The sequence below is a fragment of the Oryctolagus cuniculus genome, chromosome 10 (assembly GCF_051225735.1).
Source record: "Oryctolagus cuniculus isolate XC-2025 breed Fujian yellow rabbit chromosome 10, ASM5122573v1, whole genome shotgun sequence".
Taxonomy (NCBI): Eukaryota; Metazoa; Chordata; class Mammalia; order Lagomorpha; family Leporidae; genus Oryctolagus; species Oryctolagus cuniculus.
In genome coordinates this window covers 90,894,090-90,917,480 of record NC_142876.1, presented here as the reverse complement: position 1 = coordinate 90,917,480, position 23,391 = coordinate 90,894,090, and the positions used below count along the sequence as shown (strand labels likewise).

At 41.0% G+C, this 23,391-nt stretch overlaps 1 protein-coding gene and 1 pseudogene across 1 annotated transcript in view; both read right to left on the bottom strand.

The window, feature by feature from the left end:
- Positions 1-23,391, bottom strand: part of FHIT (fragile histidine triad diadenosine triphosphatase) — a 1,587,164-nt gene that overhangs the window by 667,035 nt on the left and 896,738 nt on the right. The gene's annotated exons all lie outside the window — the stretch shown is intronic.
- LOC149124336 (tubulin alpha-1C chain pseudogene) lies at positions 21,053-22,127 on the bottom strand (annotated as a pseudogene).

The window sequence follows — 23,391 nt, the reverse complement described above, 5'->3', positions numbered from 1 at the left end:
TGGTGAGGGCACTGAAGTATAGTCCAAAACACGTCATCATCCAATATGGTTAAGATCCAGCATTTGGTTTTTAAAAATCTAACACCTTGGGGCCGACGCCCTGGCACACTAGGTTAATCCTCTTCCTGCAGCACCAGCATCCCATATGGGTGCCAGTTCTAGTCCCAGTTGCTCCTCTTCCAATCCAGCTCTCTGCTGTGGCCCAGGAAGGCAGTGGAGGATGGCCCAAGTGCTTGGGCTCCTGCACCCGCATGGAAGACCAGGAGGAAGCAGTTGGCTCCTGGCTTTGAATCGATGTAGCTCCAGCCATTGTGGCCATTTGGGGAGTGAACCAACAGAAGGAAGACCTTTCTCTCTGTCTCTCTCTCACTGTCTATAATTCTACCTGTCAAATACATAAATAAAATCTTTAAGAAAAATCTAACACCCTAATGTTTGCTTGGAAAACAACATTGTAATATAAATTTCATTTTTCCCAATTGTGTAGAGACCTTGAGCCAAGACATGGTAGAAGGCAGGATAAAATGTGTTCTCTAGAAAAGACTCCACAAAAAGAAATATAAGTAAATTCTGAATTATGAAGATTCATAATAGGAAACTGCCCAAATTTAAAAATATTCTAATTCAAGGCTGTAGCTTTTCCATGAGTTGCTACTTCTCTAACTTGGTAACAATTTGTTAAATCATGTGTGCTTGACTTCCAGTCAGAGTCTACCATGAAAAGTCTTCCTACAAGTCATCAAAAGATTTCAAAACCTCAATACATTAACTCAAATATATGAGAGTATTTCAAAAATTCAGGGAGATGAAATAATGCAAAAATTTTTGAATCCATGCTTAGTTTTTTCCCAATATGCATTTTTATGAACTTGTTAAAGACTCCTTTATGTATAGGTTTCATAAATTTGTTTTGCTGCAAAAATCTTTGATTCCGTTTTCCATAAAGTTCTTGAAGTACCTCTGTATGTGCCAGATTCTTTTTTATACCTTGAACTGTTGTTTGAAAACAGGAAGGAAAATAAAAAGCATTGAGAAAAAAAAATCCTCTTTCACATGTTATCCTCCAAAAACAAGCTCAGGAAACAAGATTACTACATAAAAACTTCTGGTCACTAGACGTTGTAGCTGGTGCCCAAGAAGGAAATGGCACATGGTGTTTTCTACATGATATGACATCTCTGAACAGCTCAAGTAAATACAAACCTACGTAGCACACAAGGTGGCACTGTGATGGGGCATGAATAGTCTACTTACGTAGTACAGCATTTACATTACTAACTGCTACATAAAGCACCGATGGCAAAGCCAGCCTTTCTTTGGGACAAAGGATGGTTGGGTGAGTGGACAGAGAGAGATGAGACTCGAACCTCAGCATGCCACATCATAGCTGCGTGGCTTCAGTCTCTCCAACTCTCAGGTAGACCCAACAAGGTGAAGGAGAAAGCTAACGAAACCACAGGCGACACTATCAGGAATGAAGCTTGTGAGGGAAAGAGACACCATGTGTTCTCCTACACCACACTTCCACACAGACTTCACTTACAAGCCTCCACATGTGATATGTCTGTCACTTGCATGTTCATAAATACATGTGTAGTTTTATTATAAATATACATAGCTATAATACATGAATATGCATGCACATCTGCACATGTGCTCATATTATTTTCTGTTCTTTTCTAATATTCTCTACAGATGAAATTTTCTTCCCCTTCTATATTTGGATCCTAGGATCTAGGGGCTGGCATTGCGACGAAGCAGGTAAAGCCACTGCCTGTAGTGCTGGCTCCTTATATGGGCACCGGTATGAATCCCAGCTGCTTCACTTCTGATCCAGCTCTCTGCTATGTCCTATGAAGGCAGTAGAAGATGGCCCAAGTGCTTGGGCCCCTGCATCAACGTGGCAGATCGGGGGGTGGGGAGGGGATCTCCTGGCTCCAGATGGGTGCAGCTCTGGCCACTGTGGCCATTTGGGGAGTGAACTGGCAGGTGGAAAATTAACTTTCTCTCTCTCTCTCTCTCTCTCTCTCTGCCTCTGCCTCTGCCTCTGCCTCTGCCTTTCTGTAACTCTGCTTTTCAAATAAGTAAATCTTAAAAAAAATCTAGCTTCCCCAAATCTCTCCAATACTTGCTAAATGAAGAGATTCATTGTGATCCAACATGCTAGATTTCTGACCCACATCTGAAAACCAAGGGAAATGGCTAAAATTAAGACTTTCTTTTCCAGTTCTTACGCTCGCACCAGTCACCAGTAACTTCTTGGAATTCTATACTCAGGCAGCCTTTGCGGCTGACGATCAGCGCTCGGCACTTCCAGTACATGTCAGAGGGACTCAAGCCCATCCACTCATCCTGGCTCTTACTTTCATTTGCCCTCTTGAAATGTATTTCATGCCTCTTAAAGAAGAGCCCCATCTGCCAGAAGGAAACATTTGTAACCAACATGACAAGAGAGGAATCCCTAGTCGCTAACAGCTGTGAATCCAAACATGAGCGACTGAAATTAACCACACTTGCCTGGGAACAGATGTGGACGCAGCCGCTCACCCCAGCCCCTAAGCCTCCCAGCCCCATGTGTACCTCACCTACAGACAATGTGGTGGGACCTGTTCTCACCTTGCTCTTCACGCTCATTCTCCACGTTTCCCTCAACAAATGCAGTTTGAAATTAAAAAAAAAAAAAAGTTTAGGATTCTTTCTGTTCTCAAAAGGGGAGATTTTGAAAGTTGCCAATCACTCACTGGAAGCTGACTCAACAGATGGGTTTTGACACCCCTGGTTTGATTTTAAATGCAAACATGTCAATTTAGACTCTGGCACAGGGTTTGGCTTTTCTTTCTTTTTTTTTTTTTTTTTTTTTTGCCTCAAAATCTTTTCTAGGGTTTTTTTTTTTAAGTTTTGTTCTCTGAACTCAATTGTTCTTACATTAACAATTAAAGCAATGGAGATCTTATTACAGAAAGTTATGTAATTACTATATTTTAACACAACAGTTTTAAAGAATCTTAAATCATGTCTGCAAATGCCATGCAATAAATTGCAAGAAAATACACCGGTAATCTGAAGGTGCAGGTGAGGTTGCAAATTTATGAGACTATAAAGGTAAAAAAAAAAAAAAAACCACACAGCTGGGCTTTCTTGGGGGGCTCCTTCCATAACTGACAGCAAGTAATACATTCTTACAACCAAAATTACAAAGTCACAGGGCCATTGCCTGTGATCTTTGTTCTGGGGTCCACAATAGACACCAGTATTCATCTGTTTCTTTTGTTTTTTTCCTTTCAAAATACATTGAATTTATCATTATTTTAAAGGTTTAAATAATAGGTACACAATCTGAGTCTTGGCGTGTCTACTACTATTTTAATATTTATTTATTTATTTCAAAGTCAGAGTTACAGATAAGGAGAGGCAGAGGCACAGACACACACACACACACACACACACACAAAGAGAGAACTCATCCATCTGCTGGTTCACCCCTAAATGGCTCCAGTGGCCAGGGGCTGAAGCCAAGAGCTCCATCCTGGTCTCCCACATGGGTGTGGAGGTCCAAGCACTTGGTCATCTTCTGCTACTTTCCCAGGCACATTAGCAGGGAGCTGGATCCTAAGTGGAATGGCCGGGACTCAAACTGGCAGCAGCTTACCTGCTATGCCACAGTACCAGTCTCAGGCCTCTGCACTTCTAAACCAATTTCGCATTAATGCATCCCGAGAGACAGCAGATGCTGAGGGTGCAACAGCTTGGTTCGTTACCACCCACATGGGTGACCTGGATGGAGTTCTAGGCTCCTGGCTTTGGCCTGACCCAGTCCTGATTATTGCAGGTATTTGTGAAGTGAACCAGTATATCAAAGGAATCTCTCCCTCTCTCTCTTTTTGCGTATGTGTGTGGGGCTGAAAATACATGTTGAAAAAAATAAATGATACAATTTAAAAATGAGTTAATTAAATCTGTTCAAATACAATACCATGTTTTACTTATTAAAACTATTTTATCAAAAAAGATGTTAAATATTATATATTTTATTATTTTAGATTATGTATTATTATTTATTTGACAGGTAGATAAAGATTGTCCATCTGATGGTTCACTCTCCAAATACTTCAAATAAATGGGCTAGTCCAGGAAAAAGCCAGGACCCTGGAACTGAGTGAGGCAGGGATCCAAACAGCTGAGCCATCATCTACTGCCTCCCAGGGTGCACATTAGTAAGAAACTGGAATCAAGAGTGGAACTGGACTTGAACTCATGCTCTGTTGAATGACCTCAGAGAGTCCCAGGCAGTATCTTAACCCCTGTGCCACATGCCTGCTCACAGCACTGTATTTCAAACTCACAGATACATGAATTCTGATGAAGCCTAGAGAACCTTATCCATGTGGAACAGATAAAGCCAACACTGAATGGGAAAAACATTTTCGATCACAGATCATATTTATTTGTAAATAATCTACTTCATTCTAAAGTCTAGGTTGGGCAACAAGCCCTGAAAGTAACACATCACTTGCAAAAACCAATCAACTTTCCCTATTTTTTTTTTAATCCGAACTCCCTCTATCACTCCCACTTTTCCCTCCCTGTAGTAATTCGTAACCTGTTTTTTAAGTAGTTTCAATCTTCCTGAAATTTTAGAGTAACAATAACTTCCATTTCATTTATCATGAACTACAGTGACTTTTTTTTCTTTCTGGTCACTGTGGGTTTTCTAACCCACAGGTAGGATGAGGCTGCGTGTAAGGCTTTTGAGGAAACACAACACCTTGTCAGTACTGTGCCCACAGCATGGGATCAGTAAGCAGGTACTGAATGAGCAACTGCACACGTGTGAACAGAAGTAGCCTTTGCATGAGACGCCTACCAAGCAGTCCTGCAGCATGATCTGAAAAGCACTTTTAAAAACACTGCCTAGCCACTTGACCTGGCAGATACCTAAGAGGGCCTGGGGTTCTCAACACAAATTTATGATAATTTTGTGTTTGTATACTGAATGCTTATCATGGTATTTTTTTGCAGCAAAATGGATAAACAGGAGATCATTATGCTAACTGAAATAAACCAAAGAAATCAAATACTGCTTGTTCTGTATGGAAGATTACAAAAAAAGTTAATAGAAACATAGATTAATAATGACTACAGGCTGGGAAAGGTAGTGGGGAGAATGAGACAGAGGCTGTGTGACAGGTGTAAAGGCACAGTAACATGAAAGGAAGATGTTCCAGCGTCCCACAGCATAGTGGGGGTAACTTCAGTTCACAATAATACCTACTTTATGAAGAATTAAATAAAGGAGCTCAACAGCATCAACCCCTCAAAAATGATAAGGAGATGGAAATTATTTGATCAGTATTTGTTGCATACATGTTGAAATAATAGAGCATACTCCATAACAAATGTACAGATACTACATGTGAAATCAAAATTAAAAAAAAAAAACACTGTCAAGCCAAAGATGATTATGATGATTCTACTTAAGGAGCAAAACAGAAATAAAATGAAAAATTTATTGCAATAAAATAAACATAACATAAAATTTAGCACCTTAGCCATTTCCAAGTACCACTATGAAGCCTTTAACAATGTTAACTTTTTGTTCAGACCAAGGACAAGATGACCTACCTGATTTTACACAGTTATGAGACTCCTTTTCCTTCAAACAAAATACGAAGACTTAAAATCAACATGGGACACAGTAGCCTAAGAACTTTAAGAATGACAAAATGATGAATTTGAAAGAAGAGTTAAAAATTAAGGCTCAAAGAAAGATGTTTCCTACAGACATTGAAAGTTGGGTATGACACAAAGTAGTTAGAAACAAAGGTGTTAAAAAATTTGGAGAGGCCGGCGCAGTGGCTCATTTGGCTAATCCTCCACCTGCGGCGCCAGCAGGGGTTCTAGTCCCAGTTGGGGTGCTGGATTCTGACCCGGTTGCTCTTCTTCCAGTCTAGCTCTCTGCTGTGGCCCGGGAAGGCAGTGGAGGATGGCCAAGTGCTTGGGCCCTGCACCTGCATGGGAGACCAGGAGGAAGCACCTAGCTCCTGGCTTCAGATCGGTGCAGCACACTGGCTGTGGCAGCCATCTGGGAGGTGAATCAATGGAAGGAAGACCGTTCTCTCTGTCTGTCTCTCTCTCTCTCTCACTAACTCTGCCTGTCCAAAAAAAAATATTGGAGAGAAAATTGGAAATATGCTCACATTTGTTGGCTTTTAGGCAGCACCTGTTATAAGACATACTTTAAGACATCAACCCAGGGAATTTCTCATCACCCTTTTGGTACAGCAGAAGAGTTGCATTGCTTACCCATATCTCCTAACTAGCAGAGTCTACATTCAAAATTGCATTGACAGAATCCACATTTACACAGGTGGGACTCTGCAACATTGTCCTCTCATTGGAAGCAAGACTGACATCCTCTAAAAGCCAAAACTGAGTCGACAGAGGTGTGTTTAGAGTAGAAACTGATGGTTACCTTCATGAATCTTCTTTCCTCATTGGCCCTACTCTTACTCAGGCCCTTGGATTGCCCTATGCTCACACTCTTAGGAAAGGAATGTGACAAAGCAGAAAGTTAATAAAAAATCCTTGGTCTTGCTGGCTTTTGTTTCTCAATACCTAGCATCTGAGGCAACAAATTGAGTTATATTGTCACTCCCCATCTTCGTGGAGGAACGACACAGGACCCTGCGCTGTTCTTTCGTCTGCTCGGCCCTCCCCGGGTTTGCTGCTGGTTCTTCCCGGATTGGCTACCGACCCTTCCACCTCCGTGGAAGGGCGGTTCCCCCTGCCACTTTCCCCACTTCCACGGGGGAGCGGCACACCGCCGGCCGGCTCTCTCGGGGGCTGCTCAGATGTTCCTCCAGGTGTTCCTGGTGCATGTTGTCTCTCTCCTCCTTTATAGTCCTCTTCCACCAATCCCAACTCTGCTACCCACACGCCGAGTACGCTGCTCTCCTCCAATCAGGAGCAGGTCCTACAGTTTATTGGTTGAACTGGAGGCAGCTGTGTAGAAGCTGTTTCCTCCTCTCCCAGCGCCATATTGTGGGAGAGCAGATGCATAGAATAAGTCTTAATTCGAGTAACAGTCTAGTCTGAGTTGCTCCCCACATTATATCCTTCATTCAAAAACCCAAAAATAAGATACAATGTAACACCATGATTAAAAATATCTTGTCTTCCTATTCCAATTACTACTCCACTCAGACCACCTGGGCTGAAAGCAGAGCAACATTCAAGAAAAAGCTCTGACAACGAAGATGCTCCCCCGACCTTGCCTGGGAGACAACTAAGTCTTTGGATGATTTCAGGGGAACCAAGAATGGCAGAGACTCACCTTTTCCTGCCACAGGAAGAGTGCTTGGAGAAGGTTATGGGGGTCTTTTCAGTCTTTTCCCTTTAGGATTGCATACACTTCACATTCCCACCCAAAGTTGATCATACAGAAGAAAGAGCAAGGGCCCTTGTCCCAACAAGTGTCATTGACAGAGTAGACACCTCCTGACCCAGATGCTTTGCATAAAGTAACAACATGTGGATCCACAGTGACTAGCCATGACTGCAGAGAGAGGATCAGGGTAGACAGTGGGAGTCTCCTGGGTGTGAAGTAGATAGATGACACTGGGTGTCCAAGGACATGCTGTCTCATACACAGAATATGGACACATACCAGGGAAAAGGGAAACGGAATTCCTAAAATAACCAATGTTTACTCCCATCAACATGATAAAATGGTTGTTTGAAGGGAAAATTCCAGCAAGTGATTCTATTTTATGCACACCCTACTTTGTGCAATGAACTATGCTTTCTGTATCATCTTTCGGGAAGTCACTCAGTAAGTTGAAAATACTACAGAACAATGCTGCATGAATTATTGGTTATGCCAGTGCCTGGGAGACCAACACTAGTATTTCAGAGGACAGTTCTACTCTGCAGACCTGACCGATCTTCTCAAAGCTGCTTCCAAGTTCATAAATGTGAGGAATGGTAGTGGTAGGGTGGGGTAAAGAGCAAGTACAGGGATGGGGCATTCAACTTACCTCATCTTACAAGTGATTAAAATGGACACATTCTTGAGCAGACTCTCAGGTCAAACTAAAGAGGCAGAAGACAATGACATAAACAGGTAAGGTTATACAACTCTGGTTCCTAACTATCCATTCTGCTGTGTGATCACATTCACCTGTAACAAGTATATGGAAGCATGTTGGAGAAAGGTGGAGAATTACCTCCACAAAGGTGACTAATAGCACCTTAATAGCATCTTTTGTCATAACATCTTCAGAAGCCTAATAAATAATGTTTGGTTTGCTTTATGGTATTCTTGGCTGAAATTTAAAATTATTCAGATTGCTGTCATTATCTGTACTCTACTGTACCCACTCTGGATAGAACTGTCCACAGAAACAGTTTTTTTTTTTCCATTTCTGTTTTCATTTCCTCTCTAAAATTCCCAGAATCTGTTCCATTTTGGCAGAAAATAATTTCTACCCAAAAAATGGTGGGCAACTATTCCACTGAGTGGGCTTTTGGTAGCTCATGTTTATAAAACCACGGATCACTTTCTTTTGTGACCTGTCATCAAACATGACATAATGTACTGTGGCAGCTCCAATTTTAAAGATGGCAGTTTGCACTTTACTTGCAAACTCTCTGTCTGCAGTGATCCAGCAGAAGCTGGCCGGCCTCAATGGAGCAGACGGAGAACTGTTAACAGGTTGCCAACTTTAAATTACTGCTGAGTAGCTTAGCGTATCTCTAGAATAATTCCTTTAAAAAGCAATTAATCATCATTTTGAAAAGGTCTTTGGTGAAGTGCATTTTCTGTCTTTACTTATAGGAGGCATTTTACTGGAAACGACTAACGTTTCTCCACTGGCTAACCTGCATTTACTCTCCCACCGTTTTCAACACTGATTGGGGGAAGGGAGTGGCAGAGAGAACAACTAGTGGAAACTTAGCACACTGAAGAGTGTTCCAACAAAGAGAATATGAATGCTGAAGAGTGAACAGTAAGCAGCTCATACAAAGAAGCACTTCAACTTTCCATCTGTCTTCTCCTTATTTCAACAAGTGATCCTTGTCTCCTGTCGGAAGGAGACTGAGAAAATCTTCCTGTTGCAGCATGACAGAGAACACGTTCCAAGGGCTCCTAACTTTTGGTGACATGTCTGCAACCCTAAATTAAACCAGGTTTTGCTATTTGCTGAGGCCATAAAAGCTAAACACTGGAGGAGTAAGAGTGAGTAAGGAACTCTAGACAGCCAAAAGCCTGATTTTAGAGATGTTTCCTAACTTCTTAGAAGACATGTTGACTTTTTTTGTGGTTTTGCAGAGAAGCCAGTAAAAATTATACTAAACTCATAAGCATCTTTCAAGCCTTTTTATTTCCCTAATTAAAAACTAAGCCACAGAAAACTACATTTTAACACTCTTTGGAAACTGGTATCAAATCAGTCTATCAGTTCAAAGAATTTTATTAGCCCAAATATCAAAAGTTTTCAATTTAAGATTTTTTTTCTTTTTAATCATTAGAAATCTCAAATATACAGAGAATTGTATAATGAATAATTTATACCTCTACCACCACCCACCATATTAGTTCAAAGCAAGCCCTAGACATTACTTAATTCTATGTCGTTAGGGAATTCCCTGTGCACGATTACGATCAAGTACTTCAGAATCTCCTAACCCTTTTCCCTCATACTTCAAAAGTTTCAAATCACTTGCTTGACTGGTAATAGGCAAATTACTAAGTTTGTACAACAGGGATAACACATATAAGATGCTCCCGTGACTAGGATCAACTTTATATCCTGTTCACTTCTTGTTAAAGCTGGCCACAGCCTCAGGAAGACCTGAAGCACAGCCTACCAGTTAGAGAAGACATAGGATGTGTCAGGGAATCCATGTGTATTTTTACTACTTCCAGCCATTGTTAAATATTTACAGTGATGCTCTTCTTCAACTAGAAGAATTGTCCATAGGAGAATGGATCCATATGGACACTGTTTTTTCTTTTCTAGTTCACAAAGAACAGACAATGGGTGGGCATTTGCTTAGCAGCTCTGTCAGTAATGAGCATATTTACATGCCATGTCAGAGTGCCTGGGTTTCATTCCTGGCACAAGCTCCTAATTCCAGCTTCTTGCTAAATGGGCACCCTGTGGGGAAATGGTGATGATTCAAGTGAGTTCCTGCCAGTTATGTGGGAGACTTGTATTGAATTCCTGCTCCCTTCATCTGCCCAGCTACCGCAGGCATTTGGGAAGGAACAGGAAGATGGGAGGACTTCTCTGTCTAGCAAAAATAAATAATATTATCTACATGAATAAGGTAATGTTAACCTATGTAAGTAAACAGATCAAACCATAACATTTCAGGAAACAAAACAAGGTGGAAAACCAAGTTTAGATAAGATGAAGATCTATAAAGATCTACCAAATCAAGATTCAGAAGAAACTAGGGCATTACTCCTTTTGTTAAATTCTATCAAGTAGAACAATGTTTCAAGACAAGAAATATCATCTTTACCTTCTATTACAGACGCTTCAATAGGAACAATGTGGTAAAATCTCCAAGTATTTTATTAATCCTAAATCATGCCAGTGATAAGATCTCCCACTAATATTGCATGCCCTTAAAGAAAATTATCAATTATAAGAAGGAAATAGGTTCATAAAACACAAACGTATTCTATCAATTTTAATTTGTGTTTCAAAGATAGCATTTGTGAGGTGAAAGTGATAACCACTACACTAAGGAAACTGCACTTCAAAGATCGCATTTGTTGCACGACCTTCTTTCTAGGTCAGAAAAATCACATCCAAAACCGAGGTCAGGTTTTTAGTATTGCTGTTCTGCAAAGCTTGGTCTTATTATTTCTTAGTCCTCCTCTATTCTGTGTTCACCCAAGCAATCCCAACCGCAATGGGTTTAAAGCAATTAAATCATTGCTAGCAAATTATACCCTATTCGTTGGCACTGTTTGCTTTTGTTGGTTCCCAAATCCATACAGACACCTTAATGACTGCCTCAGAAAAGTCCACCAATTAAAACAGGTTATGTCCAGGCTAGGCCTGTAATGCTTTCCAGCCAAGTAAATCCAGAACTGGTACAGGTTCAGCAAGGCTATGTTAGCACCAACATGAGTATTTGAAAAAAAAAAAAAATAACGTGTTAAGTGTATCTGTTGATTTCACCGATGTGAAGCCATGGGCCTGAAAAACCACTCAATTTTAAGTGGGAAAATCATACAATATAGCACTACAAAAAAATAAGAGCTCTTGCCAATTGAACATTGAGGAAGAAGTACATGAAACATCTTGCTTCAAACAATGAAGAAGCTTAACATCCCCAGGAAGAATTGGTAGCTGTAACTAAATTCCACTAAAAGCAGACATGCACAACTATTCTACACCACTATCTCCTTTAGATAAGGCAGAAGAATCAAAGCCCACAGTGAAGTCAAACTGAAGAGGACCTGAATTCAGTTTTTGATGTCATTCCTTTTCTGGATGTCGCTGTCTCAGAACTCTTATTTTTAAATAGGTTTTTCTCTTGTTATTTTTCTTTTATTCATGAAGCATCATTCTACTTTCCTCTCCTCCAAGCACCCTGGATCATACACTTAATTTCTTCTGTACATAAGTCACATAGAATACAACACCTACATTCCAAGTACATTATTTTATGATTTGATGAAAATAAATGGAGTTACAAATACACTTTTATGATTTTTTTGATTTTTTTTAATGCAAAGATTCCCAATCCGCCTACCAACTGAACTGTTTTGGTCATGAAACATTACCTTCGCAGCATGTGGTATGCCCATCAGCAGAAAAGTAGTAAAGAAGAACAGACCAACTTTATTTATTACATTTGCATTGCCTACAAAGCCATTTACTTAATGGATGAGTCTCATTAGCAGTCCAACCACAATATAAAGAATACAATGATGTGTTTCATAGGTTCATTAAAATAATATTTCAAAGGAGTCATTTAAAAAAAAGGAGCGGAAGAGTCAACAGACACTAAGTTGTCTGCAAATAAATGAGATGGAACCAACATGTTTTCAAGTAAGTTAAGAAACATGTTTACAAATATATTACAGTCATTAAAAAAGGAAGCATCAACTTAGCAAGCAGTAGCAGGACGATTACTCACGCAATTTGCTAAAACAAAAACTGTAACACTCTCACATCAACCATTAGTGTAGATTCAAAAGGCTGCAGGTACGGGAAAATGGGTCTTAAGAAGGGAAATTCTATCTATATCTTTGAGATGATTCTCCTCTTTGAGATAAAATGTAAAACATCCAATCCTGATTTTTGAGTCACCACTATTTTGTTATACTCTCTTTTGTGTTATTTATCTCAAATCTGGTTAAACTTTTGCTTAAAACTGTAAATCACATTAAACTGAAAAAATAATTCTGGAAAGCCAGGAGTTACATCAAGAAAAACTGCCTATTTTATACTCTTGCCTTCATGAAAGAGTTCTACAATGCCTTGGATCTGTAACCACACTTAAAGTTTGACAAATATTTGTTCAACAAATGAATTGAAGGGTGAATGAGTGAAAAAAGCAATTACTTAACCAAGGGGACTTTTTAGCTTAGGCTGTTAATTACTACCACTTGATCAATCTTCTTGACGTGGTATTTCCATCTTTAAGCAAAATAATAAAAAGCTTTATACAGTGATTTTCCAAAAAGTGTTGAAATATTTGCACATATAATAGTTTGAATTTTTACTGAACTCATATTAAAACAAAGACTTTCAAACGGACTACTTTTCGGATGTTTTTCACAAAGAAAACTAACCTGCTGACCAAAATAAAAACCACCGAGGCAAAGAAGATTCTCAGTTATTCAACAACTTTCATCCTTTGTGGGGCCTTAGAATTCCAAATCTAAAAAAAATACCAAGTCAGAAATGTGCAAACATACACCTGGAACCTGGAAACAAGTCATGGCACCCTTGGTCAGCACCTGCGGGAAGTAGTGAAAAGTAATCCCCTATAATTTCCCAGTGTTCTTCCACTATGCATTGTGTTTCAACTTTAGATGCTTGGCTTAACCAGGAGACCTGGTTTGCGAGAGGGAGGCAGAGGAAGCAGCTGAGCCATCTGGAGATAATATTTTTTTTACCTCAAGATTTACAGGATATGGGTTCCCCTTGCTGTGTGAACAAATAGATGCCCTGCCTGTGACAGACTCAAACCAGTTTAGGGGGCCAAGACTGACCTAGGCTGACCCACAGATCATTATACACTCATTTTAATACACTGGCATGATAAATGACACACCCACCAGCCACTAAGACAGGAATCATAACAACATTTAAGGAGTGAAAAGGGGTAGTACCTATATTTTGGGAAATTTCTACCTACTTCCCAGAATAAGCATGAATATTCCTCCCTCTTCTTACAATACACTTCCAATCAGGGGAGAGGGAGTGGGAAAGGGGAGGGTTGCGGGTGGTAGGGATGTCATGGTGGGGAAGCCATTGCAATCCATAAGCTGTACTTTGGAAATTTATATTCATTAAATAAAAGTTAAAAAAAAATACAATTCCAATCGATTAGGCTGTTTCTCTCCTTTCATTCAATGATCCATCTAACATTAAACACAATTCAGAGACTGGGCCACTCTTATCTAAGAAGGTCCTACTATGAGGATTGTATATCTTCATTTTCTCAACAAATTGCTTAGTGCTTGCTATTCACTCTTCTCCGCTTGGTTTCTGAATTCCATCTTGAAGTCAAGGAATGGACCCGAGTCCTGGATAGTCCTTGCTGTCTGTTGCCAGTTTGACCAATGAGATATTATAAATAGTCACAAGAAGAGACATGAAAAGCATTTGGGATTGTGCTCTCCTCCTCTGCCCTCAACAAGAGCACATGCCTACGCTAGCCTGCTAAAGGAAAGGAAGTATCAGGGGCACAGCTAAGTTATTCCAACCAATGACAGCCTCGATCAATCCCCAGGCAGCCTCCAGATCAGTAAGTGAACTTAGTCAACTTCAGCAGAGTTGGTATGTGATCCCAGCTGCCTCCAGACTAAAAAGAATAAACATTGACTGCTGTATGGCACTACCTGACAACCAACATATTCACATAGAAGTTTTGTATTTGGTAGTAAAATTTAGTCTCCAAAAAGAGGAGTAGATAGCATAAAGTCAAACTAATGCCACACTGTATTACAATTAATAAAGCATTATACAGTTGTTTTTTTAAAGAAAAAATTTAAGACTTTTATGGACAACCTCAAGTTTTAAGGATTGGAAGCTAATTTAACAAACACATCAAGTGCTGAATTCAGCCCACAACATGCTAATTGTCACCCTTGTTCTAGGTACTGATAGGGTTCCATGATTCCAAGTTGTTTACAGATTGTGTGAGATGACAGAAGTACATTAAAACAGTATCATGGGGTCGGTGCTGTGGCATAGTAGGTAAAGCCTGCAGTGCTAGCATCCCATATGGGCCCCAATTTGAGTCTCAGCTGCACCACTTCCGATCCACCTCTCTGCCATGGCCTGGGAAAGCAGTACAAGATGGCTCCAGTCCTTGGGCCCCTGCACCCACGTGGCAGACCCAGAGGAAGCTCCTAACTCCTCGCTTCAAATTGGCACAGCTCTGGCTGTTGCAGCCACCTGGGGAGTGAACCATCGGGTGGAAGACCTCTTTCTCTCTCTGCCTCTGCCTCTCTGTAATTCGGCCTTTCAAATAAATAAATAAATAAATAAATCTTAAAAAAAACTGTAATAGTCACACTTATCATGTGGACAATACAACATGTTTAGATTCCCAATCATATTCTAGCACCTAAATCTTGCATTATGCCTCAGAGATTAAAAAGTTGACCAGGAACCAGCATTTGGCCCTGCAGTTAAGATGCTGTTGGGGACACCATCATCTCTTATTGGGGTGGAATTGGCCATTGCCAGTTCCAGCTTCCTGGTAGTACACATCCTGAAACATAGTAGGTAGTAACAAGTACTTGGAGACCTATTACCCACATGCAAGACCTGCACTGATCCTGGCTCTCAACTTAAGCCTTGTGCAGCATTGCTATTGCAGACATCTAAAAATTAACCAGACACCTCTCTCTCCATTTCAAATAAACAAAAAATTTTAAAAGCTGACCATTCCCGGCAATCAAGGCTTATTATCTATTTTTAAATATCTAGCTGATATACTACCATATTTCGTAAGATTCATTGCAAGTTTAACTTTCTCTGGGGTTACTATACTTTAACAAAAATGCTTCCCAAGATAAACCATTCATTAATAAACTGAAGACTTCAGCAAACATCACTTCAGAAAACAACAAAGGACAATTCTAACATCAACATTTTATTTTAAATTTTATCACATGATTATATGTTTCACAGAAACAGCTGTCTAAAAAAAGGTGAAAACCTAATCCTGTTACTGAACATATAAGGTAACTTACTGGGAACCACCTACTTTTGTTGTATATATTTAGTGTTTCTTTCTCCCTTTTAGCTGTTACTTCCCTGAGGATAAGTCTAAGACTTCTGCTTTGTTGACAACTGTTTGTACGAGGACTTAAACTTAGATGATTCATTCCCTTACCTACACTAAGTCATGGGAGGCTGACTTCAGTGCAAGTACCCACACAGTTTCCAAGACTGCTGTAAACTGGAAAGCATGGGTTCTGCTACAAATGAAAATTAATTTCTACTACTAAGTCTAACCTAATTTTCTCTCAAGTTGCTGGAAAAATATATATATATTATATATGTCTATAATATATATATATAAATACAAGCACAAATAGAAATTTTTCCATGTTATCTCCAAAATTAAGAATGTCCCAGTTCTTTTTAAACCACTACAAAGAACAAATAAAATAACTGTTGAAGCATCTGTACTCTACCAGAGATGGTGTCATGTTTATTTCTGGTTACCAAAGATAAAAGGGGCTTAGTGGTGCCTCCTCGTGTTCCTTCTCCCTCTTCTTTGTATTTTAACTACAGTGCTACTTAGAGTGTATGGATTAAAAGTACTGCATTCCGGCCAGCGCCATGGCTCACTTGGCTAATCTTCTGCCTGCGGCGCCGGCACACCGGGTTCTAGTCCCAGTCAGGGCGCCGGATTCTTTCCCAGTTGTTCTTCTTCCAGGCCAGCTCTCTGCTGTGGCCCGGGAGTTCAGTGGAAGATAGCCCAGGTCCTTGGGCCCTGCACCTGCATGGGAGACTGGGAGAAGGCTCCTGGCTGCTGGCCTCAGATCAGCGCAGCACACTGGCTGCAACACGCGTGCTATGGCAGCCACTTGGGGAGTGAACCAACGGAAAAAGGAAGACCTTTCTCTGTCTCTCTCTCTCAACTGTCTAACTCTGCCTGTAAAAAAAAAAAAAAAAAGTACTGCATTCCACAACCTATGTTTTCTTGGCCTGAGAAAAAAATATCAAGTGTGATGGACAAGTTACTTCCATGATCCTGCCTCCCTATACTCCTGAACTTGTGTATACTTCTTGCCTGTTGAGAATGAATGGGACCTGCAACTTGCTTCTCATCAATACAAAATGCAAAGATGGTAGAACGCTACGCCCATGATTACTCTATGTTCTGGAAGATTGTCTTGGTAGTAAACCTACTCTACAGTCTTTATCCGTCCTTTGCTGGTATTCAAGAAAATGTCATGATAACCACACTAAATGCATCTTTCCTTTTCACATTCTAATTAACAAAAGCTAAGTGCTGACCACTTGAATGATCAGAATGTTTGTTCAACAGATGCTGGTCTAAGAATTTTAGGAGCTAATCTCACACGAGGAAGGGATTTATGACCAACAGCCAAAGATAACCAACCTTCAAATCGAAGAAGACAACCTAAGTGGTTCAGAATGAGTTCAAGAGTCAACTCTAGACATCTACGTCACAATCTTCCCTAACCTCTTTCAACTCCCATTTATTAAAAAAGTCTTCCTGCAAACTTAAAAATTGGGAAAAGCACTTTCCCAACTGAAGATGTCTGCTTTGCCCACAAGATGCTGACCTCTTAAATATAACTGTTCCACTGCATCAGTTCTCAGCTCTGGTGAACTGCTTGTTGAGTGTGAAACAGCCCATGCCTATTTGTAAATGGTACCTAATTTTAGAGCAACAGAGAAATGAATTCTGTCAACAATGCAAGAGAGCTTGGAAGTTGATCTTTACCTAAGTCAAGCAACTAATAAGACCACAGTCCCATGTGAAACCTGGATTGCAGCCTGATAAGACCTTGAAGGCAAAAACCCAGCCAACCCACGTCTGAACTTAGAATTCTTATGTGTATTGTTTTGCATCACTAAATATTGGGTAATTTGTTACACAGCAATGGGAAACTAACACAAGGGTCCTGTTCCTAACTACCAACTATGTCACTAGGCACACTGTCCAGTTCAAGTGACATTAATATTTTATAGTAAAACTTTTTTCAATAAGGAAGCAATGCCTTGAATGACAGGCCAATGAAAGTTCCCTATCTCAGAGAAGACCAATATCTTGAGTTCTACAGTTGCTGGACAAAGGCAAAGAGAAGTCTAGTCTAACAGTTCATGCAGAAAAACGAGAAAGGTGCAATTTTCTCGCTCTGACTCATAATTCTGTCTAATAATAGAACAATCTGGATAGAGAAGGGCAGGGTTGGGGAAACAAGGACTGTGGAGACGGAGTTTTTTCATCACCTGTCATCTTTCACAGTTACACAGAAAAATTTAGTGTTTCTACAGATGAAAGCAAAGGTGAGGGGCTGGCACTACGGCATAGGAGATAAAGCAACCACCTGCAATGCCTGCATCCTGTATGGGCACTGGTTCAAGTCCTGGCTGCTCCACTTCTGATCCAGCTCTCTGCTATGGCCTGGGAAAGCGGTACAAGATGGACCAAGTCCTTGGGCCCCTGCACCTGCATGGGAGGCCTGGAAGAAGCTCCAGGATTCGGATCGGCACAGCTCTAGTCATTGTTGTCACTTGGGGAGTGAACCTGTGGATGGAAGATTCTCTCTCTCTCTGCAACTCTGCCTTTCAAATAAATAAATAAATCTTAAAAAAAAAAAAAAGCAAAGGTAAACTAAATGGTATTACTGGTAATAAGCTAAGAACTACAACATGATGTAGTTAGGAGAGCCAGATGAAAATTCCTGTAGAATCCTCATACTACTACTCTTCCAGGGGTATTTGAAAGTCTACAGAACCTAGTTTAGTACTCAGAGTTGACAAGGCAAATAACTACTCACATTTGTCATCCCCTGAAGATATCTTTCTTACTTCCTAGCACAACAAATCCATTTGTAGATGTCTACAAAACCCATGCATTTTCATTCCTTAACAGTCCTATATCTAGCTAACTACCGCACCTTCTAAAGATTTGCTGGTCAGCATTTTCTTTTCCTCTTTAAAGACTGATTTATTTATTTGAATGTCAGAGTTACACAAAGAGAGAAGGAGATGCAGAGAGAGAGAGAGACAGAGACAGAGACAGAGACACAGAGAAAGACAGAGAGAGAAGTCTTCCATCCGCTGGCTCGCTCCCCAAAAGGCTACAGTGGCTGGAGCTGTGCTGATCTGAAGCCAGGAGCCAGGAACTTCTTCTGGGTCTCCCACATGGGCGCAGGGGCCCAGGGACTTGGGCCATCTTCTACTGCTCTCCCAGACCATAGCAGAGAATTGGATCAGAAGTGGAGCAGCCAGGACTTGAACGGGTGCCCATATGGAATGGCGGCACTGCAGGTGGTGGCTTTTCTGCTTCGCCACTGTGCTGGCCCCATTGGGCAGCCTTTTCTCCAGGATACTGTCCTAGGTCAAGTTGTCCTTCCTCACTGCTTCCCTAACACCCTATGTAACCCCTTAATGTCACCTCCTGCCTTGCATTATTAGTACCTCTTTAGGTGATTATCTTAGCCAATAGAGTAACTGCTATTAGATATCAGGAACCATGACTCTCATTGTTCTATTTCTAGCACTCAGGGGAATGTCTTGCCCATAGAAGGATTTCAGTAAATGCTAAGTACAAAATAAATGCAGTGTGCACCTGAGACTGTAGAAGAGCTAAGAGAAGCTCCTCAACTATGAAGCAACAATATGCTTGTATTATGTAGGCAAAAAATAAAATACTGAAAGCTTTTAAGCAGTAAATCTGTTAGTGGTGAGCCTGAGGCAGGCATCTTCAAAGGTAAAAGATTGACACAGACCAATAGGAAACTAAATATTTTACAAACCAACACATGTTAAAACTGGAAGAAATATCATAGGTACCCACCATACTCAGATGTTAATTTTTTTACATTTCTTCAAGCAGAAGATGTATTTTTTTTATCAACTCGTGTTTAATTATGATTTTTTTTCTGAAAGCATTTATTCTTAGGTCTTTGTTAACCTAGTTTTATCAAGTGGCAGAAATAAAGGGAACTCCTACCTACCAAGTTCCCTTGGGTACAACGACCCCTCACCCTCAGTGATGGAGATTCTATCCTCATTCATGCCGATAAAGCTTTGCTTTACAGATGAACAGTCCTGGTTTGTACGGTCATCAGCTCTTAATATATCAATGATTTAACATGATAAACCTGAAATCATTTTCCGTGAGGAAACTTCAAGGTGACCTGAACATCATCTGACCACTTCCATTATGTCCCCTTCTTCAGAGACTATCTGTTCTTTCTGAAAGATGAGAATGCAGACATAGCTGCTAAACCACCACCCTCTTTCCTTTCTACACCCACTTCTTTCTTTAGCTCTTAAATGTCAAATCAACCATGATGGTGGTTATTTATTTATTAATTCAGTTTCTCAGGCCTGGTCATTAAAAGCTTAACTGCTTGGAGGATTATTACAAATTGTCCAAGGTAAACTATGAATTGAGTGCTTGAACAATTACAGGATCTACTGAAAAATCTTAAGACTGAGAAGTGCCCAAAAGAGCTTTTCGTCATTCCCCCAAACACAAAGAACCTGAATGCCAGCTTCAGATATTTCCTACACCACCTCCTCTGGGTAAGTCTAACTTAGTATCACTCTTCTTTGTTCAATCAATGCAAAAAAAAAAAACAAAAACAAAAAAAAAAAACAAACAAACAAACAAAAAAAACAAATTAACCAAGAATATTGCTCGGCTTAACAGCTTTAATCAAACAAAAAAGTATGCCCTTTTTTGTTTTCCAGACACATGACATTTTGCAAAAGAGCTTTAACATAAAAACAAGTTACAATTTAATAATAAGGTCAACTCTTCAGAAATGAGATGAGCAAAGAGAAACATGCAATTCAACATAAAAACACATTAAAGTGGTTGAAAAGCAAATGAAAACAAAAGGGCAATCTTAATAAAAAATCAAATTAAAATGAGATGTTGTATTCACCAATAAAATTGCAGAGTCTTAAAAATTATAATTAGAAGTATACAAAGAAATAGATATTCTCACAGCAACGGTGGGCTCAATATAAGGTATAGCAAAAACCTTAGCACTCCTAACTGCTGTTCTAAGGCCACCAGAAAACATACCAAACACCAAAAATTAAAGTTTTTTTTTTTTAACATGCAAACATCACTTTTATTGACAGCTTCACAAGACACAGACAGACAACAACAGCGTGTACAGACAGGTTAATATTCCTCGCCCTCATCCTCTCCCTCGGCACTGTCTGCTCCAACCTCCTCGTAATCCTTCTCCAGGGCAGCCATGTCCTCACGAGCTTCAGAAAACTCTCCCTCCTCCACGCCCTCCCCCACGTAGCAGTGAACAAAGGCATGCTTGGCATACATCAGGTCAAACTTGTGGTTCAGGCAAGCCCAGGCCTCGGCCACGGCTGTGGTGTTGTTAGCATGAATACAGCTCGCTGCACCTTGGCCAGGTCTCCACCAGGCACCACCGTGGGAGGCTGGTAGTTAACGCCAACCTTGAAGCCAGTGGGGCACCAATCCACAAACTGGATGCTGCGCTTAGTCTTGATGGTGACGATGGCAGCATTGACATCTTTGGGAACCACGTCGCCACGGTACAGCAGGCAGCAAGCCATGTATTTACCATGGCGAGGGTCACATATCACCATCTGGTTGGCTGGCTTAAAGCAGGCATTGGTGATCTCTGCTACAGAAAGCTGCTTGTGGTAGGCTTTCTCAGCAGAGATGACGGGGGCATACGTGGCCAGAGGGAAGTGGATGCGGGGGTAGGGCAGCAGGTTGGTCTGGAATTCTGTCAGATCAACATTCAGGGCTCCATCAAACCGCAGGAAAGCCGTGATGGAGGACACGATCTGGCTAATAAGGCGGTTCAGGTTAGTGTAGGTGGGGCACTCGATATCGAGGTTTCTGTGACAGATGTCATAGATGGCCTCATTGTCTACCATGAAGGCACAATCAGAGTGCTCCAGGGTGGTGTGGGTGGTGAGGATGGAGTTGTAGGGCTCCACCACAGCTGTGGAAACCTGGGGGGGGTGGCTAGATGGAGAACTCCAGCTTGGACTTCTTGCCGTAATCGACAGAGAGGCGTTCCATCAGCAGGGAGGTGAACCCAGAACCAGTTTCCCCACCAAAGCTGTGGAAAACCAAGAAGCCCTGCAGGCCCATGCACTGGTCAGCCAGCTCGCGAATTCGGTCCAGGACGAGGTCAATGATCTCCTTGCCAATGGTGTAGTGCCCGCGGGCATAGTTATTGGCAGCATCTTCCTTGCCCGTGATGAGCTGCTCGGGGTGGAAGAGCTAGCGGTAGGTGCCAGTGCGAACTTCATCAATGACCATGGGCTCCAGGTCTACAAACATGGCCCTGGGCACGTGCTTGCCAGCGCCCGTCTCACTGAAGAAGGTGTTGAAGGAGTCATCTCCTCCCCCAATGGTCTTGTCACTTGGCATCTGGCCATCGGGCTGGATGCCGTGTTCCAGGCAATAGAGCTCCCAGCAGGCATTGCTGATCTGGACACCAGTCTGGCCGACGTGGATGGAGATGCACTCATGCATGATGGGGCTTTGCAAGGACGTGCGCACTGCAGGAGGTGAGGGACGGTGACAAGGGCTCCCACTGACAGACCAGCAAAGAGTCCGGGGGAGAAGTACTGCAGGAAAGGTTTTTTTGACAGGTGGGGGAAATCTGACAAGCTGGAGGGAGATGACGGGACAATAAAAGAGCACATGTCCAAGAAGAAGGTGCTATTATACTCTTGCATGGGGTAGGGAAATAGGAGCATTAGGGTGGGGGTAGAGCTGCCATTTTGATTGGACTGTTTGGTCACCTAGCATGTAGTGAGCCAGGCTGGGCTTAAGACCGAAGCTTACTGTGCAAGATGGTGACAGGGCCAGAGCTAAGATGGCGTCTGGGGCTTAGAGGGCACCACAGATGAGACTCTACCATTTTACTAACAACTGTACTTTGTAGAACTCAAAAAAAACCATATATATCCAGAGATTTACATAGTAGTAATTTTCTATGATGATGATGAGGTACAGAGTCTAAGTCTTCCACAACAAAGGACTGGCAATAACAAAAACAACAAACACAACTGCTAAAATGAAGTATGTTATGAATACGCACATTTTTTAAGTTATATGTGATATACTCACAGCATATTTAGTGGAAAAGCAGCAGGCACCAAACATAATTTAAAATGTAATCACATTTTCATTTTCACAAGTATGCAAATGTATGGTAAGAAAAAAGTATCCACAATAAAATGGTATTTGTTATCTTTGAAAAGTTAACTTATCAATGACTTACTTTCTTCTTTCTATTCCTACTCTCAACTTTCCCCACCCATAAAAGCCTGGCCCATCCTATCAGTAAAAAAACTAAGACACAAGATTTGCAGGTCTCAGTACTCTACTAAGTATACAGTATTAACATCTCTTTAGATTCTGATATAGGATGATTTGGTAGACTCATGCCAATCCAAAATTCCAAGTATCCCATTTCTATAAGCATCAATTAAAATGCTGCTACACAGAATGTAAAGAGGTAGCAAATAAATAGTTATCAGAAGAAGAATCAAATACCAGTTAAGTCACTTTTAATAAAATTTATTCCAATAACTGGCCATGTCAAAGAGCAAAAGTTCAAGTCATTTAGCATTACTGGTAGGATGACATTACCACTGAGTGGGAAGATCACATATATGTCTCTATTAAAGTAATTTACTCTTTTTTGAAGGTCAGTGGATATATAGGCCCTCGAATTAATTGACAACAGTGGGGGCTGGACCATTTTGAAGCCAGGAGTTTGGAAATCACTCTCAGTTTCTCACCTGGGTGACAGGGACCCAAGTATTTGAGGCATCAAATATACTCTGCTGCATCCCAGAATGTGTATTAGCAGGAAAAGGGAATTGGTATGAATCCAGGCACTCCCAAATGGAATGTGGATGTCCTGAAAGGCATCTTAACTGCTACTCCAAA